This window comes from Castanea sativa, chromosome 6 (assembly GCF_040712315.1).
Source record: "Castanea sativa cultivar Marrone di Chiusa Pesio chromosome 6, ASM4071231v1".
In the NCBI taxonomy this organism is placed as follows: Eukaryota; Viridiplantae; Streptophyta; class Magnoliopsida; order Fagales; family Fagaceae; genus Castanea; species Castanea sativa.
In genome coordinates this window covers 60170721-60194724 of record NC_134018.1, presented here as the reverse complement: position 1 = coordinate 60194724, position 24004 = coordinate 60170721, and the positions used below count along the sequence as shown (strand labels likewise).

Genomic DNA, 24004 nt, shown 5'->3' with positions numbered 1-24004 from the left:
AACCTTTTTTTTATTAAGGGAAAACTATGCATAGAATGAAAGAGATAGTGAAAAATTTATAGAAAGAGGGTGTGAATAAGAAGAGACAAAAATAAAGGAAAATGAAGGGGAAAGATGAAGAATGATATTAATGTAGCGGGTAGTGGGGAGATGAAAAGGTGAGGGAAGGAGAAAGGTTGGAGGAGTAGTGGGGAGATGAAAAGGTAAGGGAGGGAGAAAGGTTGAAGAAGTGTAAATATGAAATTAAAAAAAAAAATAAGAAAATAAAAAGAAAAAAAATAATGACGTGAACGTTGACGTGGCTAAACGTGAGCGTAACAGCATTAAACGCTACGCTTCAGCTTTTAGTAATATATAAATAGATAACTTATTTTGAAGCATCACCTTAAAACTATGACCGAATCCAAAAGAAGCTCTTGGATAGCATTATTTTTATTTTTTATTTTTTGTTGCTGAGAAACAAGCTCTTGATGATAGCATTAGTTTTAAGCTTAATTTTAACTACCTTTTCTTTTCTTTTTTTCTTCTTATTTTAATTATGGATTTTTAACTATCTGCCTTAAACTAGAAGGGCATTTGTAATGCATATTTGAAATTCCAAATCAACATCCTAATTTGAGATTAATTTGCATGCAAGTCTTTAGTCTTTTTTAGCTAGACTAATCACGCCTAATTAAGGAAAAATTCAAATACCAATCATCAACTTTCGAACCATGTCTCATTGTATCTCTTTCCAATAGTGAAAACGGTTTTTGTAGAATTGTAGGCTAGTTTATTAATCATGATTGCACGTAATGTTTATTTTTATTTACTATCCAAATTAGTGGGATAATTATGCTCAAAGTACTAATATGGTCCCTCAACTATATTGGAACTCACACTCTCTGTCAGAAGTACTGTTGTGTTGCATCCATATTAGTCCCTTATGCGTGCAGCAGCAACATGAGGATAGTCGACCCAAAGAACTTGGTTTTTTTCATAGTCAAAAATTCACATGATGCATATTCTTCCTCATGCAAGCAGGAATCATGTGTCAATAGTGGGTTGTAATGTTTGTGTCATTGCCCTTTTTTAATAGAAACAGAATTAGAAAATGGTAATTAATAGCTTGTTTTGATTGAAGAGAAAGAAGGAGAGTAGAGTAGATTTGACCTAAAATTAGTTTATTTTGAGCCAGTTCTATTTTAATACCTCTCATTTCTTCCTCAATTCAAACAGGCTCTAAAGTTTCTCCGCACACACTTTAACACCTGACCGTACACGCACAAAACAGCTGCAATTATGCCTTCAAGTTCAGTTTTATATATATATATACCAATTAGAAAACTAGTGCTGAACAACTTTGCGCACATAATATAACACATGACCATACACACGCACAAAACAACTGCAATTATGCCTTCAATTTCAGTTGTTTTCTACGTGTGTGTGTGGTTTGTGTGTGTAATTATTAACACTACCTATCAGAAAACTAGTGGCAAACAACTTTTTGGGGTGAAAAAACATCTAGCTAAAACTGTTTTGGAGAACAAAACACAAAACTGAAAACAAGAACCAAGCAGACATTTTCCAATTTTCACGTGGCCCTTTCACACTCCTATCCTTTGTCCGTCTTCATTCCCCTCTTCTATTTTTTTCCAAAGTCAGGAAATCAAACAATCTGTCCTGAGAAAGTTAATCTACTCCACTTATTACAGCATGATGGCTTTGTTGACGGCAAATGTGAAATAAGGAAAATGGATTAGACACCTAAAATGGGTTTCATGCTTCCCGGCCGTTTCGGTGTTTGTCATAATCACCGAACTAAAACATCAGGTAAATCAACAACATTTTTTGTTTGGAAGTGTACCAAAAATTTAGTTAGAATTTTTTGTTAAATGGAATAGAAAAAGGCTTTCTTGTAAAAATTTAGTTAGAATTTTTTGTTAAGTTTATTGGGAATGCTCTAAAGCATGATGGCAGACAAGTCATCTCGTTGGTTTAAGACTCACTTAGTGAGTCTAATTTATTAATTTAAAAAATAAACAGATCATACAAGAAAATTGTTTCTTTCTTAATCACTAGTTATCAATGTCCAAAAAAGAAGACTTAAAATTTACACTGTTACATAGCGAAGTCCATAATTACATGCCCTATTTTCTCAATTTTGGTACTCCTGATTCTTGTGTCAGAGGAATTAGAAGACTCACTCAAATGCAAATACAAAGTCTAGTCTTAGAAATCACACGGTCCATTTTCACATAGAAGCATTCGTAATGATAATGTCGGATCTGTAAACAAGAAATGAAGTAGTTATTATCAATCCATGACATGCATTCTTCCTATAAAAGACTAGCCTCCCATCTCTCCAAGTATGTACTTATGAACTCATTAGGAATGATGAGGTGGTTCATATGGCTCTCCCAACTCTTTTACCTCTTGTTGCTCTTGCATTTTCAACTTACCTCATCATCATCATCATCATCTTTCTCCTCTTCTTCGGCACCACTGTGCTCCCAAGTCCAGAGCTCTGCGTTGCTTCAATTTAAGCATTTGTTTTTTTTTTAAGAGTCTGCTTCATTCTTGTGTGATAATTCTTATCCAAAGATGGAGTCTTGGAAAGTGGGCACTGATTGCCGCTCATGGGATGGGGTTACGTGTGATAGGGTAAGGGGGGGACGTGATTGGCCTTGACCTCAGCCGTAGCTGGCTTTATGGCACCATCCCTTCCAACATTAGGCTCTTCCTTCTCCCTCACCTACAACATCTCAACCTTGCTTTCAACGACTTCTCTCTTTCGCCAATTTCATCTGGATTTGGTCAATTTGCTAGGTTGAGATATCTTAACCTTTCAGGCTCTTGGTTTTCTAGCCAAGTCCCTCTTAAATTATCCCACCTCTCCCAATTGACCTCACTAGATCTGTCTCACAATGTATTCGTTTTCCTTGAAGCATCTGTTATGAAGAGGCTTGTCAAAAATTTGACCAAGTTAAGAGAACGTACTTCAACTTGATGAAGTTGACATGTCCCTTGTTTCGGTTAGTTCTTTCATGAACTTGTCTTCTTCTTTGACATCCCTTACTCTCGAAGCTTGTCAATTGAATGGGAGGATGTCAAATAACATTTTCCACCTTCCAAACTTACGCGAGCTCAATCTAAAGGAAAATAGAGAACTCATGGGGGTTTTCCCAATGGCAAATTGAACCAATCCCCTAAGATTCTTGGATGTCTCTTCGGCGACTTTTTCAAGAGAATTACCGAAATCAATTGGCAATCTAAAATTCTTAAGGAATTTGAGATTGAATGAATGCAGTTTTATCGGGTCAATTCTTACATCGCTTAGTAACCTTACACAACTCACTCATTTAGATTTATCAAATAACGATTTCAGTGGTGAGATACCGTCATTACTTTCAAAACTCAAGGAGCTCTCTTACTTGGCTCTACAATTCAACCAGCTCACTAGTAAAATCCCATCATCATTTTGAGTTGGTAATGCATATTCCTTTGAAATCTTTTTTAATCTCATAAAATTGCAATTTTGCAGGATTGATACTCGCATCACTTGGGAACCTCACGAAAGTTACTGAAATTCTCCTCAAATCTAACAACTTCATTGGCCATATTCCATCGTCACTTTCATTCCTAAAAGATCTCAGCTCCATTGACCTAAGTAACAACAACTTTGAAGGTAAAATTCCAAATTTTTTGACCAACCTCACAAAGCTCATTGAAGTTGACTTGTCTAACAACCAACTGACTAGTCAAATTGGTGAATTCCATCATAGCAACCCACTACAGATTCTTAGAGTGGCAAATAACAAGCTATATGGCTCAATTCCAAAATCAATCTCTAATCTTGCTAATCTTAGAGATCTTGATATTTCATCAAATAATTTGAGTGGCATTGTGGATTTTGATAAGCTCACAAAGCTCAAATATCTACAAGATCTTGATCTTTCATATAACAGTATATCTTTGAGCATCAAAAGTAAGCTTAATTATACCTTCCCCTCTCTTCAGTACGTGAAATTAGTTTCTTGCAACATACTTGAATTCCCAAATTTCTTAACATTGTCAAAAAAATTAGATTTCTTAGACCTATCTAATAATAGGATCTATGGCTGAATTCCAGAATGGATGTTTGAAATTGGAGAGAATTTGAGATACCTAAATCTATCCCATAACTTTTTATCAAGTATAGATAGAATTCCATGGAAGAATCTAATATATCTTGACCTTCGTGCCAATCTGCTGCAAGGAAAGTTTCCTATTTTACCTTTCTCTACAGAGATCCTTTTTATCTCAAACAATAGTCTGATTGGCAATATCCCATATGATTTGCAATATAAGTTCCCTCAGATTATTTGATCTCTCTCATAATAGTTTGAGTGGTACACTTCCGCAATGTTTGGGAAACATTAGTGAATCTATTCAAGTCATGGATTTGAGAATGAACAACTTCCACGGTGCCATCCCTAATACATTTGCAAAGGATAATCAGTTAATAACACTTGTCTTTAATGGTAATCAGTTAGAAGGGCTACTACCGAAGTCTTTGGTCAATTGTAAAAAATGGAAGTTCTAGACCTTGGTAATAACAAAATAAATTATCGTTTCCCCTATTGGTTGGAAGCTCTTCCAGAGCTAAAGGTTCTTGTCTTGAAATCCAATAGATTTTATGGTCCAATAGAAAATCATAAGACTAGTGGAAATATTTTTTCTAAACTACGAATTCTTGACCTCTCTCACAATGAGTTTACTGGTCTTTTACCAAGAAATTACTTTCAAAATTTGAATGCTATGATGACTAAAGATGAAGGTAAAAAACAACGATACATGGGTGAAACTGATTATTATCAAGATTTAGTGGTGATGACAGTGAAATGTTTGAACACTGAACTATAGAGAATCCTAACCATCTTCACAATGATTGATTTATCAAGTAACAAATTCGAATGAGAGATTCCAAAAGTACTTGCAAGGCTCACAATTCTCCGATTGCTCAACCTTTCCCATAATAGCCTAACTGGCCATATCCCATTATCATTGGCAAATTTGTCAGCACACTTGAATCCTTAGACATTTCTTCCAATAGGCTCATTGGAGACATACATATTTAGTTGACAAGTCTAACATTTTTGGCCAAGTTAAATCTTTCACGAAACCAACTTATAGGACCTATTTCTCAAGGCAAACAATTTGGGACATTTGAAAACGACTCCTATTATGGGAATTTGGGATTATGTGGATTTCAGTTGTCAATTAAATGTAGCAATGATGGACTAACACCACCAACACTACCATCAATATTCCAAGAAGACAATGATTCATTGTTTGCTAGCGGATTTGGTTGGAAGGCTGTGTTAATCGGCTATGGATGTGGCTTGTTGTTTGGATTAGCTATGGGATATGCTGTGTTCAAAATAGGAAAACCTAAATGGCTAGTAAGGTTTGTCGAAGGAGAACAAAAGGACAAGAAGAGAAGGCCTAATTATCAAAGACCTAGACAAAGAAAAAATTAATGCATTTAAGGGTGATGTCAGGTGAGTTTGACAAGCTTCTCTATAGATTATTAAGTTTTGCTATAATTTTATATAAAATTGTCTTCGGGCTAGTTACAATATAAATAGCTTGTTGTATATATATTATATAATTTTCTTTTTTTCTTTGTTTTTGTGTTGCATGCAAGGTATTGTAGAAAGTGGTGAGGACCATGTTCTCAGAGTCAGATGAAGATTTTGAGCCTTAATCTTGCAGCGGCAGTGCATGAGAATGGCGTATGATTGGGGAGTACTGAATCCTGCTTGTCTACGTAAATTATGGTGTTGTTTTCCTATTTCAAAAATAATCACACTCAAAGTTTATGTTGGTGCATTTGAGGGTATTATGTGTATTCCCTTGTTTATTTTGACATTTTATGGCATGTTTGGCTGAAGTCTGGTGTTGGCATGGTCTTGTGCTCATGTTGGACTTCCATTTTTATGTATCTTATGTTTGAGAGTATTCTGTATAAGTGTAATTTTTTTTTTGTTGTGATTATGTGGCATGTTGGACTTGGTTCAAAGGATGACCTTGGTTTCAGTTGTACTTTTAATATTTAATTTTCCTCCATATAAAATGCTGGATGGAATTATTTTAATGGCAAATAATACAGAAGAATTCTGAATTTAAGAAAGAAAACTACATCCAGTAATAATAAGAAAAGAAGGGGATAGAGATTGGTGAGGCCAATAATTCACCCACATGTTTTCTTGTGTTCGGAAAATTTGAGAAAGAAAATTTGATATAAATTTTGGTCATTTAGATGATGCTTGGTATCGGTGGCACAACCAGAAAAGTTTTTAGGAGAGCAAGTTATATATATACACAAACAAAATACGTTTTTAATTTTGATTTTATATATGATATTTTCCTACATATAATCCTTCTATATATTTATATCAAGTGAGTCTCTACATGTCTAAAAATATACAAGTTAATTTAATAAAAATATAAATAAAAACTTAGGGATTTTTAACTCCTAAGCATGAAATCCACATTTGTCAATATTTTTTGAAATAAAAATAAAAATAAAATATAGTGCCAATATCTCTAATTTTCTAAATGAAAATTTGTTAAAAAAAGAAAGAAAAGAAAAGGTATCACTTATTGGTCTATATTTGTATTTTGCTTGTGAACAATACATGTGTATGATGTGACCATGTTTGGTGATCTAACACTGTTACGATGATGCGAAAAAGGGCAGCTCCTCAAACTGTTGAGCAGTGTTTTGAAAAATGATATTTTTATAATATTTTTACAATAAATTTTAAGTGGTAAATTGTTAATTACTGGTTATTATTGTTAGGGCAAAAAAACAATCTTAGTGTTAGGTTCAAATTTGAACTAATAATAACTAACCACCTATGATTTGTTATAAAAATATTGTAGACGTAATACCTCTCATATATCAATTGGTTTCGTCTTTGGCACATAAAATGCTCTCATCTTTATGGGAATCTAATTAATTTCTATTTCTTAGGGAATAATTGATAATGGTTTGGGCCCGTTTGGTGGTGAGTTGATGCAAGAATCTAATTAATTTCTTTTTCTTCTTCTACTTCTTCATTTTTTTTTTGGCATTTTGTAAGGAGCCAAAATAGTGGTGTTCTGAGATTTGTAGGGTAATTACATGTGATTTTAATAATGGCATTTTCTTTTCTTGAATACTGTCGAAGTTTTAGCTTCAATTTAAGAGACCTTTCCAACTAAGCTCAGTAAGGCATGATTTATTGATCGATTCCACTTGTAAAATTCTCAAAGAAAACAGACTTCCTGAACTCCAATTGAAAATATGATTTTGGTCTCTCTTGTGGTTGGCAATAGAATTATCATTACTTAATCCTTAATAATTCTTATTTGACTAAAATGTAAATTTGACATTTTAAGTTTTTTTAGAGTTCATTTTAGTCTTTTAACTTTATTTTTATTCATTTCAGTACTCTAAGTTTTAGATTTATTCAATTAGAGTATTTCCATCAACTTTCATTAGAATTTTTTGGGAAAAAAAATCTGGAAAATATTTTTCAATTATTAATCAAATTTTTTTAATTTAAAAAATTTGAAGTTAAATTAAAAAAATTGAAAAATAAACCACAACATATAAAAAAAATTGATGAAAAAGTTTTAATAAAATAAATTTGAAAATTAGAGGACTGAAATGAACGAAAACAAAATTAGAGGACTGAAATGAATTTTGGTGAAACATAGAGGGTGGGCTTTGCATTTTAGTCTTCTTTTTTTATGTTAAATTGAGGGTAGAAAAATTTATGCTAAGTTATCTCGTATTGATTAGCTTAATGTGGGTGCTGGTCCAATTAAAATTTAACAAGAAATTTGATTATCATTAAATTTTGATTAGCCATTGAAATTATCTACATGACTACATCAGTGTCTATGTATGAGAAAACCAAAATAGAAATTGAAGAAGAGTACAGAATTGTCTATGTATAACAGCAAAATGAAGAAATAAAAAATAAAAAATACTCTCTAATATATAACTTATGGTATATGGTACACTGATTATCTATTATTCATTTAAGGGAGCCTTGGTTTTACCTGAGGCCCCAAGTCAACTGGAGAGGTTTTTGTTCATCTGACCCAAAATGTGTGTAATGGTCTTCTACTTCCAAGTTATAGGGCTAGCTTCTGACTTGAGAAAATCAGTTTTGTTATTTTGGGCTTTTCATGATTGTTATCAACTTATCTTCATCCAGATTTCACTAACATCTCGGTTTGTTTTTGGGCCTGAATGGGCTTATATTAAATCATTTGATTATAAGCTTATATTATCTTTGTTGTTACAGAGATAATGTTTTCTAGGAGTTACTCTGTCTCTGTGTGTGTGGTCATGTTGGGAGTGGTTGTGGACCATGTGCTGGCATCGAAAGCAATGGTGGTGGGGGCAGAAAATGATTTTCGCTATAAGAAGCGGAAAACATTTTCTATTGATTAAGATTTTCCATCGGAGTGCCAAAAAAAAAAAAAAAAAGTAAAACCAACCTTTAAGTTTCATCATAATTTATTTCATTCCTTTAAATTTCATGTTTATTCAAATAAAGTTTCTCCATCAATATCGGTAAAATTCTATAAGAAAAAATTGAGGAAAATTTTTTCAATCGTGAATTAGTTTTTTTTTTATATGAAGAAAAAATATATAAATTTGGACAATTAACCGCATAACTTAATTGAATAAACTGGAAACTTAAAGGGCTGAAATTTGAAATAAACGAAAGCGAAGTTCAAAGACTGAAATGAATTAGGTTGAAACATAAAAGATGGATTTTGCATTTTAGCTAAATATATTTTCATTGAAACAAATATTGGGGTATTACAATTTGTGATAACTATTTTTGCAAAATTAATTTTAGGAGCCACTAGCATTTTTTTATATAAAAAATAGTGATAAATTTTATGTTCATTATATTTTCACAATATTTTCATAATAAATTTTAAGTGGTAGGTTGATATTGATTGTTATTGATAAGAAAACAAGTAATTTTAGTGGTCGGTTCAAATTAGAATCAGTAACAACTTACCACCTAGAATTTGTTCTAAAAGTATTGTAAACATATATATCACTTATCTTTTTTTATAGTGTAATTCTTTCTCTCTTCTTTATCCTTATAAAATTCAATAATATTAATGAATCCCTCTAATTATTTTGTCAAAATGCAAAATGATCCTTTCATTTCGGATGAAATTGTTAAAATATATATATATATATATATATATATATATATATATATATATATATATATATATATATATACACACACACATACACATACACACACACACAAACACACTACTAAAGAATGGAAGCAACATAAATTTAGGCATGTGCGTTCTAATTAATTACTTGTCAATTCTGCCAAAATAAATTTAGTCACCTTTATCACTCAATCATCAACATTTACCGATTAACAAAGGACTAAAATAAATAATTGCATGGACATAATATTATAAATAATACATGTGGGGGGTAAAAAGATCTTAATAGGGATATGGGCCGTTGGGCCTTACTAAGAAAGGCCGACCTGCTCTTGGGTTTAGGGCTTGTTGGTACTTTAGGTCGGCCCAAAGCCCGTGCAAGAGGATCCAGAAGGATCCAGCGAGGATGTTTTTCTCCTCGGACTAACACCAGGAGAACCCAGGACTTCATGGTCCAGGTTAGTGAATGACACGGTTGAGCCAATGGTTAAAGGGGGTGAACCCTTGAATGTCCTAGAAGCACCGATGTTGGGAAAGTGTCAAAAGTAAAGGCTGGCTACCTCCACGTTAAAGATCCTGCACCTACCACCTCAGGGCGTAATGGGGAGGTGACACTTGAACAGTGGAAGGGAAACTTCTAGTTACCTGTTCAAAGGCACTAAGAAAAGAAATATCTAGGCTAAGGGAGGAGTTGGGGCAACACATCTATAAAGTATTAAAAAGAAAGTATTTGGGAGATCTAGAACGAGAAATAGGGGACGGACTTTACTGTAACCTAAAAAGAAAAAGGACAAAGAGAGAGAGATAATATAAGACCTCGGCTACGTCCGAGGAGACCTATTTATATTACTTCTTAGCCGTTTCCAAATCCTGGCAATCTTTAGTTTGTCATTTAATCTTCACTCACTTCTAACCTGGGTTTCAAGCCCAGTCTCTACAAATTTTTATTGTTTAAGGCTCATCGGGCCCAGCCCATGGCTGTTCTTGGGTCCAGTGCAATTGTGCACTTACAATTGGCGTATCTGGGAACCCTAGTCTAGAAGTAGTAGGGATATTATGGCGGGTTTAGGCTCTCACCATGCGAGTCACAAGGATCACAACGGAAGATCATTTCGAACGTCTTGAACATCTTAGGGATCGTGAGGGAAGCGTCCATACAGAATACCCAGGGGCTAGCCATACTCAAGGAGGGGGTAGCACTACCCACTATGAGGGCTCTAAATCCATGCAGAAAGAAATTAATTGTTTGAAGAGGAAGTTACGCCGTGCTAAACGTAAGGTTTCCCCGTCCTCATCTAGTTCTTCCTCAGAGAAGGATAGGGGAGTTGGCTACGGTTCAAGGTCATATTCCCCGCTGGCACGCAACATCCTCCGGACGAGGAGACGACCAATCAACTCGCAGACGTAAGAAGCTTCGTTCTAGGGGCTTAGGCAACGATACCATGAGTAGAGCGTTGCACCAACTCTCTAAATCTCCGTTTTCACGGAGGATTGAGAGGGGAAGGCTTCCCAGGAGGTTCACCCAGCCCACCTTTACCATCTATAATGGCCGACTCATCCGGTGGAACACGTGAGTCACTTCAACCAAAGGATGGCGGTGCACTCTCATAACGAGACTTTGATGTGTAAAGTCTTCCCCTCAAGCTTGGGACCTATTGGCTATGAGATGGTTTAACGGACTCAAATCGGGGGTCTGTGGGCTCGTTTGGGGAGTTAACTGGGCATTTGCTTCGCGCTTCATCACGTGTAGCGAGTCCCTCGGCCATTGGATTCGTTGCTATCCATGGTCATGAAGGAAGGGGAGACATGAAAGCATACTTGGGCAAATTCCTGGGAGATGTTTAATGAAATAGATGGCGACTTTGATGAGGTGGCGCTTAATACCTTTAAGGTAGGCCTCCCTACCGATCACGACCTAAGAAAGTCTTTGACGAAAAAGCCCGTCCAGGCGTACGCCGTCTTATGGATCGTATTGATGAATATAAAAGGGTAGAGGAAGACCGCAGCAAGGAAAAGGAAAGGAGAAGGTTATCCCGCAGGAGAGAAGGGATTTCAGGTCGGACAGATATCACAACAACAAACCGAGGAGGGATTACTTCGGACAATCCGGCTCGGCAGCACCCCAGGCTATAAATACTGTGTTCCGAGAACCGGTGTCATTATTAGAAAAAGTTCGTAAAGAGCCCTTTTCGAGATGGCAGGCAAGATGGCAGGGACCACTGCGAGAAGAAATCAAAACCTTCTCTCGTACCATTAGGATGTGGGCCACACTAGAATCTCGGACTGTGGAACCATTTAGAGCGAGCTCGTCGGTGAGGGAAAGTTGAAGCGGCATTTGTGTCGGCCTCCTGGGAGGTCAATCAGTTGGTTCAAACAACCGAGGAACGGTTCATCTCGGCCAGCATTGGGAACAATTAATGTTATCTTTGCCGCACCTGGTAGGACCGGCTCAGTCCCACTAGGGTTCATGGCGGTTTCCGGAACCTCGCCGAGGATGTGGGTGGCAGGCCGAAGAGATTAAAGAGCACTTTACCTGTCTTGGGTTTCTCCGAGGAGGATAAAATAGGGACTATCCAGCCCCATGACGATGCTCTTGTGGTTACCCTCAGGATAGGGAATTATGATGTGAGAAGGGTGATGATAGATCAAGGCAGCGGTTCAGATATCATGTACCCTGATCTATTTAAAGGACTGAGGTTGGAGTTGGAAGATTTGACTCCTTATGATTCTCCACTTATAAGCTTTGAAGGAAGGGCCGTTGTCCGAAGGGACAAATCCGTCTACCCGTTCAATCACAAGAAACGGTTGAGGTAGATTTCATTGTGGTTGACGCGTACTCTCCATATCAGCCATCCTTGCCAGGCCATGGCTGCACGCTTGAAGTGTTTCTTCCACCTTACAGGGTAAGGTGAAATTCCCCTCGGGGGAGCATGTTGAGGAAAGCCTCGGATGCCGGGTAGTTGCTAGGCACTGCATAACGGGTGCGGTGCTTCGTCGAATCAGAAATGGAGTCATCGTGGACCTTGCCCATCCAGGAGTCATAGCAATTAACGGCTCCGAGGCACCTGGAGCGATGACGGGATGAGGCCGTACCCGAGGAGTTAGAGAAGTTTGTGATAGCAGATGATCCGGAGAGGTTCTTCCAAGTTGGCATACTTTTGCCATACCAGAGAGAAGATGGAGTTGTTGGAATTCCTGAAGGACAATATAGATGTCTTTGCGTGGGACCCTTATGAGGCTCCGGGCGTAGATCAGGAGCTTTATTTGTCATCGTTTAAACGTCGATCCGGCCATCGTTCCGAGGAGGCAGCCACCTCGGCGATCATCAGGAGAACATTCGGCGCTGTGAAGGAAGAGGTTCTTAAGCTCGAAAGGGCGGGGGCTATCAAAGAAGTTTTCTACCTGAATGGTTGGCTCGTCCTGTTGTCGTTAAGAAGAAGAACGGCAAGTGGAGAGTATGCGTAGACTTTCCTAATTACTCCGAACAAGGCCTGTCCTAAAGATTCGTTCCCAATGCCACGGATTGATCGAGTGGTAGATGCTCCTGTCGGACATCCTCGGATGAGTTTTTTGGATGCATTCCATGGATACCACCAAATTCCCCTTGGCGCAAGCCGAGAAATCAGCTTTCATTACACCAACCGGGAACTATCATTATAAGGTCATGCCATTTGGGTTAAAAAATGCGGGGGCTACTTACCAAAGAATGATGACCCGAATGTTTGAGCAGCAACTGGGGAAAAATATGGAAGTATACGTGGATGATATGGTGGTGAAGAGTAAGACGGTACCTTCGCACATGACAGATTTGGCCGACACCTTCCAGATGCTGAGGAAGTATAAGTTGCGCCTTAACGCCTCCAAGTGTTCTTTTGGCGTGGGATCTGGAAAGTTCCTAGGATATATGATCACTCATAGGGGCATAGAGGTGAACCCAGTGCAGGTCAAGGCTATTCAGAATTTGCAGCCGCCTCGGAACCCAAAGGAGATTCGTAATTGACCGGAATGATTCCTGCGTTGAACAGATTTATGTCTCGATCAGCTGACCGGTGTCGTCCTTTCTTTCAGTTGTTGAACAAGTGGAAAGGGTTTCAATGGACCGAGGATTGTGAGTCAGCTTTCCAACAGCTTAAGCAATATCTTTCTCGGCCACCCATTTTATCTCGCCCTGAGGTGGACGAGGTTTTATTTGCTTATCTGGCCGTGGCTATTCATGCGGTGAGTCTAGTTCTTATAAGGAATGAAAATGGAGTGCAGAGGCCGGTCTACTATGTTAGTAAGTCCTTGAATGAGGCCGAGGTGCGCTGCTGCCCTTGGAAAAAGCGCTTCCTGGCGGTAGTCCACGCCACGCGTAAACTCCCTCACTATTTCCGACGTCCTGTGGTTGTTTTGACCCGTTGCCTCTCGGCTGTGTTGCGTAGTGGCGATTATTCCTCGCAGGGTGGCAAAATGGGGAAACATCTTGGGAGCCTTTGATGTTAAATACAAGCCTCGCACCTCGGTGAAAGGTCGGGTCCTCGCTGATTTGGTGGCGAGTTCCTGGAACCATTGTTAGAAGAAACTTCAAAGGAAGCACACATGGGTGAAAAATCGGTTGGCGTGATCAAGCCGTATCTCCTCGGCTTGGAAAGTTTATGTGGATGGGGCTGCTAATCATTAAAGGTTCTGGCGTTGGACTTGTTCTAATGTCCCCTGAAGGAATTGTCTTTGAAAAATCTTTGAGATTGGCCTTCTCGGCTACTAATAATGAGGCTGAGTATGAAGCGGTCTTGGTAGGCATGCAAATGGTACGTAAGATGGGTGGCAAGGAAATCCATTTGTTCTCGGACTCTCAGTTAGTAGTCGGCCAAGTCGTGGGTACCATGGAAGCTAGAGATTCCAGAATGCAGGAATATTTGGCCCAAGTCAAGCGTCAGCGGGTCGACTCCTTTGCCTTAGCTCATGTCTTCAGAGTGGAAATACTTCATGCAGATTCTTTGGCTACGTTGGCAACATCCTCGGCTCAAGGTCTACCAAGGGTTATTCTCGTTGAGGATTTGGTAGAACCTTCTCTTATAGCTGCTAACGCACCTCGCATCCATCTAATAAGGCCTGGTCCTAGTTGGATGGATTCGATCATATCTTTTCTCAAAAATGACATCCTTCCCGAAGACAAAGTTGAAGCGGAGAGGTACGTCGAAATGCGCCGCGTTTCTGGTTGTCCTAGGACCAGAAGCTATACAAACGATCCTTTTCAGGACCGTATTTGTTGTGTGTACACCCTGAATCGACAGAATCATTGCTGGAGGAATTGCATGAAGGAATTTGTGGGAGTCACACTGGGGGAAGGTCCTTAGCCCATAGAGCCCTGACTCAGGGTTATTGGTGGCCTAATATGCAGAGGGAGGCTCAGGACTATGCCAGAAAATGTGATCAATGTCAGAGATTCGCCCCTAATATCCACCAACCTGGAGGGGTTCTTAACCCTCTCTCCAGCCCTTGGCCTTTCGCGCAATGGGGCTTGGACATTGTAGGGCCATTCCCAAAGCCTCACTGAAACAAAAGATGGCTGCTCGTAGGGACAGACTACTTCACTAAATGGGTCGAAGCTGAGCCCTTAGCCAATATCCGAGATGTTGATTCCAAGAAGTTTATTTGGAAAAATATTGTTACTAGATTTGGTATACCACATACTCTTATCTCAGACAATGGCGTTCAATTTGACAGCAACGCCTTTAGGCAGTACTGTGGTGACATGGGCATCACAAATAGATACTCTACCCCAGCTTATTCTCAAGGAAATGGACAGGCCGAGGCCGTTAACAAGGTCATAGTCAACGGGCTCAAGAAGAGGTTGGATGATGCGAAAGGCAGATGGGTAGAAGAGCTCCCTCATGTCCTGTGGACGTATCGGACCACACCGCGCAGGATCCAGAGAAACACCATTCTCCATGACTTATGGAGCCGAGGCGGTGATACCTTTGGAAGTCTTTTTCCTACTTCTCGAAGACAAGTTCGTTTAGCCCGAGAGAATAACGAGGGACTTCTAGGGAGAGATCTTGATTTACTTGAAGAACGGCGTGGGGCGGCTGTGGTCCAAATGGCTTATTATCAGCAGAAGCTAAAACAAGGACATGATGCCCACGTGAAGCTAAGGCCACTTGCGCCTGGTGATCTTGTATTAAGGAAAGTTGTAGGCACTTCTAAGAACCCAGCATGGGGTAAGCTAGGACCTAACTGGGAAGGCCCCTATCGCATTGTTTCAATGGCGGGGCATAGGGTCGTATAGGCTAGTTGACCTGGATGAACGAGTTGTACCACGTCCATGGAATGTAAATAATCTTAGAAGGTATTATTACTAATCAAATAAGCTTTTGTCAAGTAATGTTTCAAAGTTATGGCTAACTCTAACATTTGAAGTTACAATTTTTAAGAATCAAACAGAAACTTGGTTAAGTGCAGTCCTCGGACAACAAACCTTGTGGAAATTGATGTCTTGTCATTTGTTAAACAGAACCTTAGTTATGCCGGGTCTTCGGACCTCCTACTTTGGGAAAATTAACATTTGAAGTTACAATTTTTAAGAATCAAACAGAAACTTGGTTAAGTGCAGTCCTCGGACCACAAACCTTGTGGAAATTGATGTCTTGTCATTTGTTAAACAGAACCTTAGTTATGCCGAGTCTTCGGACCTCCTACTTTGGGAAAATTAACATTTGAAGTTACAATTTTTAAGAATCAAACAGAAACTTGGTTAAGTGTGCCTCGGACCACAAACCTTGTGAAAATTGATGTCTTGTCATTTGTTAAACTGAACCTTCGTTATGCCGGGTCTTCGGACCTCCTACTTTGGGAAAATTAACATTTGAAGTTACAATTTTTAAGAATCAAACAGAAACTTGGTTAAGTGCAGTCCTCGGACCACAAACCTTGTGGAAATTGATGTCTTGTCATTTGTTAAACAGAATCTTAGTTATGCGGGTCTTCGGACCTCCTACTTTGGGAAAATTAACATTTGAAGTTACAATTTTTAAGAATCAAACGAAACTTGGTTAAGTGCAGTCCTCGGACCACAAACCTTGTGGAAATTGATGTCTTGTCATTTACAAGTTACAATTTTGAAGAATTAAACGAAAGATTGCTTAAGATTTAGCTTCGGACTATGACTTTGATTAAACTTAACTTCTTCATTGTGTTGGATGTTAATACCTTACTGTTTATTAACTCGGATCTTACGTCTTATATCTTTAAGTATTGAGCAAATTTGTGTAAGGAATGGTCCTCGGATATTACATCCTACTAGAAACAGTGTTATGCATTATAAGGGCTTAATCGTTATATGAAGTCCTCTTTCCTTTTTAATCAAGGCATTGTTCGAACGTATTAACTATGTCATCTTGTATTAAATCTTTAGTGATATACGCGTGATTATGTGGAAGTTATGATTGTGCAAGCCTTCGAGTTAGATTTTTATACTCTGAGAAACTTTTGATATGACTTAATGGGAAACTTTTGTAATAAGTACAAAAAAGAGTAAAGTAAAAACAGAGACAATCCAAGTGAAAAGTAAACGAAAGCGCTCTTCATTAATCAATTGAGTATGTATTACATATAATTCAAAAAAAAAAAAAAAAAAAAAAGGAAAAAGAGAAGCCCTAAGCTAAAGTCCTATGCTGTTGGAGGAGGATCTTTCCTAGAGGTACTAGTGCCCCTGCCTTTCTCAACTCCAACTTCAAAAGGAGTCATAATTGCTTTCCTTTATCCAGCCTCGTTGTTGAAAGGACGATGGGTTCCGCGTAGGCTCAAGTCCTTCCACTGCATCAACTCCTCCTTCCTTCTCTTTATTGGAACCAAAGGTTCTCTAGGATCAGGAATTTGCCTCTGGGACAATCGGAGGTAGGGCGGGAAGAGTTGTCTCAGGGGTAGGAGTAGCGGCAGGAGCCTCTTCCATCTCCTATTTCTAGGGGAAGCCAAACGTTCTCGGACTTCCTCAAATCCGAAGATTGAGGAACTCCTGCTACGTTTAAAGCTTCCCCCATCTTGACGATTCGCGGCATAAAGCCGCGAACTCCTCTGTCGGTACTCCTCGGTGGTGGCTACCCCTTCATCGAAACTTGCCCCTGTTGGCGGCTCGAAGAGAGAGTTGGAAGGAGCTGGCTTCTTCCTTCATCGGCCGCCAGTTGCTTCTTAAGATCCGAGCACTCCCTTTGAGCTTGGGAGAGCTCTTCATCTCTTTCATGAAGGAGCTTGCGTTGTCCTTCTATTTGGGTCTTCATGGTCTTCAAGTTTGACTCGACCCCATTCTTCTCTCTCCTCGGCTCTCTACCTCCGAGGTCGACTTCTCGTTCTCGGCAAGGGCTGTACCTAAGGTTTCTCATTTTCCAGGCCTTATTTCGAGCTCATTGGCTACTTTCCGAGCGTCTTCAATAAACTTTTCAGCTACAAAGACCTCTTGAATAGCATGTAACAAAGTATAATGGAGTTAGGAATAGCCAAAGCAAGCTTTCTTATAAATATTGTTAAAAGGAGAAACACTTACCGGCGCTAAGTCTCTTTTTAGGGAAAGGAATAGAGTGGCTGGCCCATCTTTCCAAGGTCTCCATGTCCTTCCAGCGGAAAGGGCGTTCTGGGCCTCGGCCAAGTGGTGGGCATGGCCTTGTTGAACCGCCCTTATGGAACTCGCAGGAAATGGGAGCGCCGTCCAGCCTTAGCTCGGGGACCAGGGTGGTCGGTGCTCGGCGCACTACGCCTCGTCCTCGATTTCCCAAGTTCGGTGAACGGGCTGCTACCCTTGCCTTTGTCCGCTTTCTCCTGGGCCGGTGGGGGTTGTTGGCGTGGTTTCTTGGGGTCTTTTAGTCGTCCCCTCATCATCCCCCTTCCTCTTCTTCTTGGGATCCTCGGCTGGCAGTTTTGGCTCAGCAGGAGGAGGAGGAGGAGGTAAAGCTGGGGGAACTTGGGACGTCCCCGTTTTCTTTTTCGCTGCAACTTTGGCAGCCCTGTTGGTAAGGAGACCCTCCATTCGTCCCATGTCTTCTTCTTTGTCGTCCTCGGGAAGGGCAACTACAAACCCTGCAATTCCAGAGGTCTCGGTGGCTTCTTCTTCCTCGTCGGAAAGTACCACAAACTGGTTCCCGCGAGGTCTTTCGGTGTCTTCGAGATGGAATTGATCTATCTCGTCGTCAAGTGTGTGTGAAGAAGACACCTGCTCTTCTGGAATGACAGTTGTTTGTGAGTGCCACGGCAAGGGGGACTAGCCGCGTCCTTGGGTTGTACAGAATGGTGTTAGGAGCGTCTGGGAGGTCACGGTCGTCCAAAAAATGGGGCCGCGCTACGTTTATCCTCTTTCGTCTTCGGTCGCCTGCAATAATGGCGTCCTCTATCTCCTGGAAGTCTTTGGAAAGGGGGGAGTACCCTAGAATAAGATGAGCAACTCGGAGTTGCAGGGTCTTCACTAACGAACACCTCGGAGCGAAGTACCCGGTTTAGATGCGACGTTCCAAGTGACTTAGACGAGGACGCACGTGTTGCTTCTGCTCCAAAAAAGACATCAAACAAACAAACTTGGTTAGATTTATATAGAAGTTTAACAAATTTAAGTAAGTGTGAATACGCATTTCTATGTGTATGTGTTAAGAGAAGTATATGTTGTGGGGAGATTAATCCTATGGCGTCGCACCTGGATCGCCCCGCTGGCGGGCGGTGGAAGCCATCGTGCCAGTTCCAACACGATCAAGTAGTTCTCCTACATGCCTTTGTTTGATTTGCGCAGACAGGAGATTAGCCTAACGGTACTGGACCAAGATTTCATGTAATAACCTACCTTAGAGTTTGTGGGACTCATATAGGAACACGACATCGTGCCATGTGAGGTTTAAACCCATTCTGCTCGTTTAGAGCATCTACACACCTAGAACTCTAAAGACGTTTGGAAGGCATTGGTCGGGGCACAACCGGTGGTTGCGAAGATACTCCCTCATTACGGGTTTCATTGGTAGGTCATCCCACCCTCTATGAAGGCTATCATAGGAATGATAACCTCTCCTTCTTTCCTAGAATCAGCCACGGTCTTCCGCAAGCGATTCTAACCCTACGTCGCCGGGAATATGGTATTTGGCTCTAAAGCCCTCCATCCGCGGCGGTATCCACTAGACACTTGAATTTTCCCATTCCAGAAAGACGATAGACTAAACTCTAAAAGGGAGAGTGATTGTAGTGATAGGAGGACTTGTCTCGAGGAGAAAAGGTCAAAGACTCAGAGAGCAAGAACTTACAAAGTTGAAGGTACGGGTTTCCACGGTTTTCTGCTGGTGAAGAATGATTGTTGTTGTTTTGATGGGATTGATCCCTGATGACTTAAATGAAAGTGCAAGTTCCCGAAGCGTCAGGACGTGCGAAAAGGCGGCCTCGAAATTATGTCTGTCCCGCCTAAAATTTTGTGGAGTAATGAGAACCGTTGGATGCCCATCTCACCGTTGAACGTGGGGGACAAAGAGTAACTTACAATAATAAATGCGCGCGTTTTTGAAAATAAAACCGCCAAGTGTCATCTTCTGGGACGCGAAATGATTTCCACACGTGCCATCACTTATAAAGTGTGTGGAGAGGCTCCTCGTCAGATCGAAACCCTATTTTTCTCCTCGGATGTCGAAAATTAGAGTTTTGAGGGGCTATTGTGGGGGGTAAAAAGATCTTAATAGGGATATGGGCCGTTGGGCCTTACTAAGAAAGGCCGACCTGCTCTTGGGTTTAGGGCTTGGTGGTTCTTTACGTCGTCCCATTCGCCGAGGAGGATCCAGAGAGGATGTTTTCTCCTCGGACTAACACCGGAGAACCCGGACTTCATGGTAAGGTTAGTGAATGACACGGTTCAAGAGCCAATGGTTAAAGGGTGTGTACCCTTGAATGTCCTAGAAGCACCGATGTTGGGAAAGTGTCAAAAGTAAAGGCTGCTACCTCCACATTAAAGATCCTGCACCTACCACCCTGGCCGCATTAATGGGGAGGTGACACTTGAACAGTGGAAGGGAAACTTCTAGTTACTGTTCAAAGGCACTAAGAAAAGAAATATCTAGGCTAAGGGAGGAGTTGGGGCAACACCTGTATAAAGTATTAAAAAGAAGAGTATTTAAGGGGAGATCTAGAACAGAAATAGGGGACGGACTTTCTGTAACCTAAAAAGAAAAAGGACAAAGAGAGAGAGATAATATAAGAACAGCTCTCGGCCTACGTCCGAGGAGACCTATTTATATTACTTCTAGCTGTTTCCAAATACTGGCAATCTTTAGTTTGTCATTTAATCTTCACTCACTTCTAACCTGGGTTTCAAGCCCACTCTCTACAAATTTTTATTGTTTAAGGCTCATTGGGCCTGAGCCCATAACTGTTCTTGGGTCCAGGTGCAATTGTGCACTTACAATACATTTAAATAAGAGTTTGTTGAATAACTTTTAATGTGTCTATTGCATTCTTTCATATACTCCTAAAAATATATATCTAATTTTTAATTGAATTAACTAGCTAAGAGTTACAATAATGATTGGATTAGATATACTTGATCAAAACATTAAACAAACCGGTCTTGTTCCTTGTATAGAATTTTAATGAACTATCGACTAATTAAATTCTAAATAAGTATACAACATAAAATAACCCTGTTTTTTCATGAAAGGATGACAATGTTCTTGAAACTTGATTCCCCAATTTTTTTTTTTTTTTGAGGTTGTTACATTTACTTTCGAACATTGTAATATTCTAGACATATACATTCATTTTCTTCATTGAAAAAGTACACACATATATATATACACACACACACGTGGAGATAACATTGATTTTTTCTCTCTTGTTAATCAATTATCCCTTTCATTACACAAATGGGTGATAATATTAATTCACAAGGTAAAACCACACGACACCAGAAGATGATATATATATATGTGCGTGTGTGTGTGTGTGTGTGTGAGAGAGAGAGAGAGAGAGAGAGAGATTAAATTTTTAGTTTTTGAATCAATTATCCTATACATTACACAGATGTATGATAATATTAATTCAAAAGGTAGAAACACACGACCAGAAGATGATATATATGTGTCATTAAATTTTTAGTTTTTGATGAATATATCAAGCATGTAGGTCTCAAGTTGATTTTTACTTTTGAATATCACCCTAGTACTGAGCTATAGAAAAATATGAAATGATCAAACTTATCTAGCTCTGCCTATAAAAGAATATTATGGTAAAAGCAAGCTTTCATTTAAAAAAAGAAAGTAAGCTTTCAAAATTATTACGGTGCACAACATGTTTAATTTTTACAAGCATATCTCAACTACCTTGCATAACTAACTTATTTAAAAAGAAAAAAAGAAAAAAACCTACCTTGTTGTGCCAAAACAAACCTTAACGTGTAACTCTTGGCCACACGGATTTTTGGATGTTATATAAAATATATGAGTGTGATTTTCTGTGTCTGCTGAAAAGAGTATTTTATATCTGTTGAAAATTTAATAATAGAAGTAAAAAACAACCCTAAAACTAAAAAGAATTATCATGCATCATGATAAAAAGTCCTACAAAAGGATATTTTATATAGATTTGAGATTTATGAGATTTGTTGGAGGATAAAAATTTTAAAAAAAAATTATGCTCTCAAAGGAGAGGAATGAATGTGTGAATATACATTTAGAGGTAAAATTGTTTTTTGCCTCCCAAAAAGTGCTTGTTCAAAAACTACAAAGGGGACAAAATGTAAATTCCAAAGACTCTACAAAATAGAGCTTGTGTATATACATGGAAGCTTCATGGTCATGGGACCACCGAACACATGTCCTTTGCCTTTGATTTTCTGTCTTTGCCACAATATATAGGGTCATATAAGACGCCACCTAACCTGCATCTATCCATGTGTGATGTGTCTGTAGGGGTGACATTTTTTTTTTAGTTCATCAAAAAAGATAGTGCATGTGGATGGTTGGGCTATTTTTTTTTTTTTTAATACATATCATTTTTCTTATTTTTGTATTTCACTTTATACTACACTAATCATGATATGTCTTGTAGTTGATTTATATATTTATTTAATTTTTTACTTTTGGTTATTTTATAAGAAAAGTCAAATTAATACATACCAAAAATTATAATTGGTTGAGCAAAAAGTGAAACATAAAAAATAAAATAAAATTTTGTATTTTATTGCATAAGATGCACAACTTTAATTAAAAATTGCATGTAAAATATAAATCGAAACTATATCAATAATTAGTGAGTCACTTGAAGTTTATTATAATAAATTTTGACTTAAAATAAACTAATTATTTAATAATTAATTAGTTACATTCTAAAACCACTTTAATTTTTACGACATTTAAATAAATATATTGAACCACTTTGCAAAAATACAGTGTACGTATAATGTATAAATTTTACTATATTAAAATATAAACTACGATATATAATTAAACAAAATAACTAACATAGTATTCTAAAAAAAATAACATAAATGTTAAATTTATTCTAATTTACTTAAAACTTTTGGTAATAAAATTTTAAATTTCTTAAAACTTATGAAGTAAATTTTTACGTAAAATAAATTATTAATAATAAATTTCAATGTCTAATAAATTCCTGTATTTTTATAATTAATTAGAGTGTAGATACTTTTTTTTTTAAATAATTACAACATGCTGCTAATCCCGCAGCTCGAATCCTTTCTCTCTAGACCTCAAATACTTTATGCATGAGAATGTATTAATTCAACTACAAGACATTTAGCTGGAGTGTAAATACTAATTATAAAAAAGAAAAGACAACCATTTAATACAATCACGACTTTTAAGATCTAAATTTTATTACATAGTATATGTTTTTTTTCTTAAAGATCCATGGGTTTATGGGAGACCTAGTTTTGTTGCCCTCTAGTTTTGGAGGAGACAAAGGTTGCGACCCAAAAACGCAATGGTGCACACCATTGCATTTTTGGGTCGCAACCTTTGTCTCCTCCAAAACAATATTATCTTTGGTAATGACTATCTAATGTTGCAAAATTGGGTAGAGTCGTAGTCGAGCATGTCATATCAACATGCAATTAGTGTCCCCAACAATAACATTAGGATCCTCACTAGGATTTCTGGATGTCCACATTCCTATAATCCGAACGTAATGGTATAGTATATGAATGCGTAATTCAAAAGAATATGTTCAATTTGTTTCAAATTGAAAGACCTACTTTAGTATGGGTGCAATGTACCCTAACCCTAATCATTAATTAGGTGTTCATCCCTACATATATTTCAAGATTAAGTGTATGTGATCTTTATTAAAAAAAAAAAATGTGTGTGTGATCAGTTTGATTTAGTCAAGGTTAGATAACTTTAAAAAAAAAAAAAAAATGTACACACAACAGCCACTAAACCATACTAATAATTACCGACAAAAGAAGTCTTTCTTTGGTTATCATGTACTTTGAGAACAAGTCAAAAATCTAACCGCCATTGAATCAGTTTGAATTATTTCTTTTGAAACAAGAAGTATGGGATGTTTGCCACATGATTATTTTTCTTCATCTTTGTTTTTTTTGAATCCAATGCAAGACTTGGAATGTTTCACGCCTCTGTATCTATCCAAGTGGAAAGTGTTGATGAACATAGTACAAAATTTTTCTAAATTGTTACAAACATAATCAAATTGAGGTGCAGAATTCCACTTTTTTTTAAAAGTAAATTCAAGTATTCTCGTTAGTTAGCAAAACCCAATAATGGGTACAGCAGACTTTCTCTTTATTGACCGTCCCCCTTAG

General features: G+C 38.3%; 1 pseudogene; it reads left to right on the top strand.

Moving 5' to 3' along the window:
- Positions 1–2361: 2361 nt before the first annotated feature.
- LOC142640298 (receptor-like protein 6) lies at positions 2362–4887 on the top strand (annotated as a pseudogene).
- The last annotated feature ends 19117 nt before the right edge of the window (positions 4888–24004 follow it).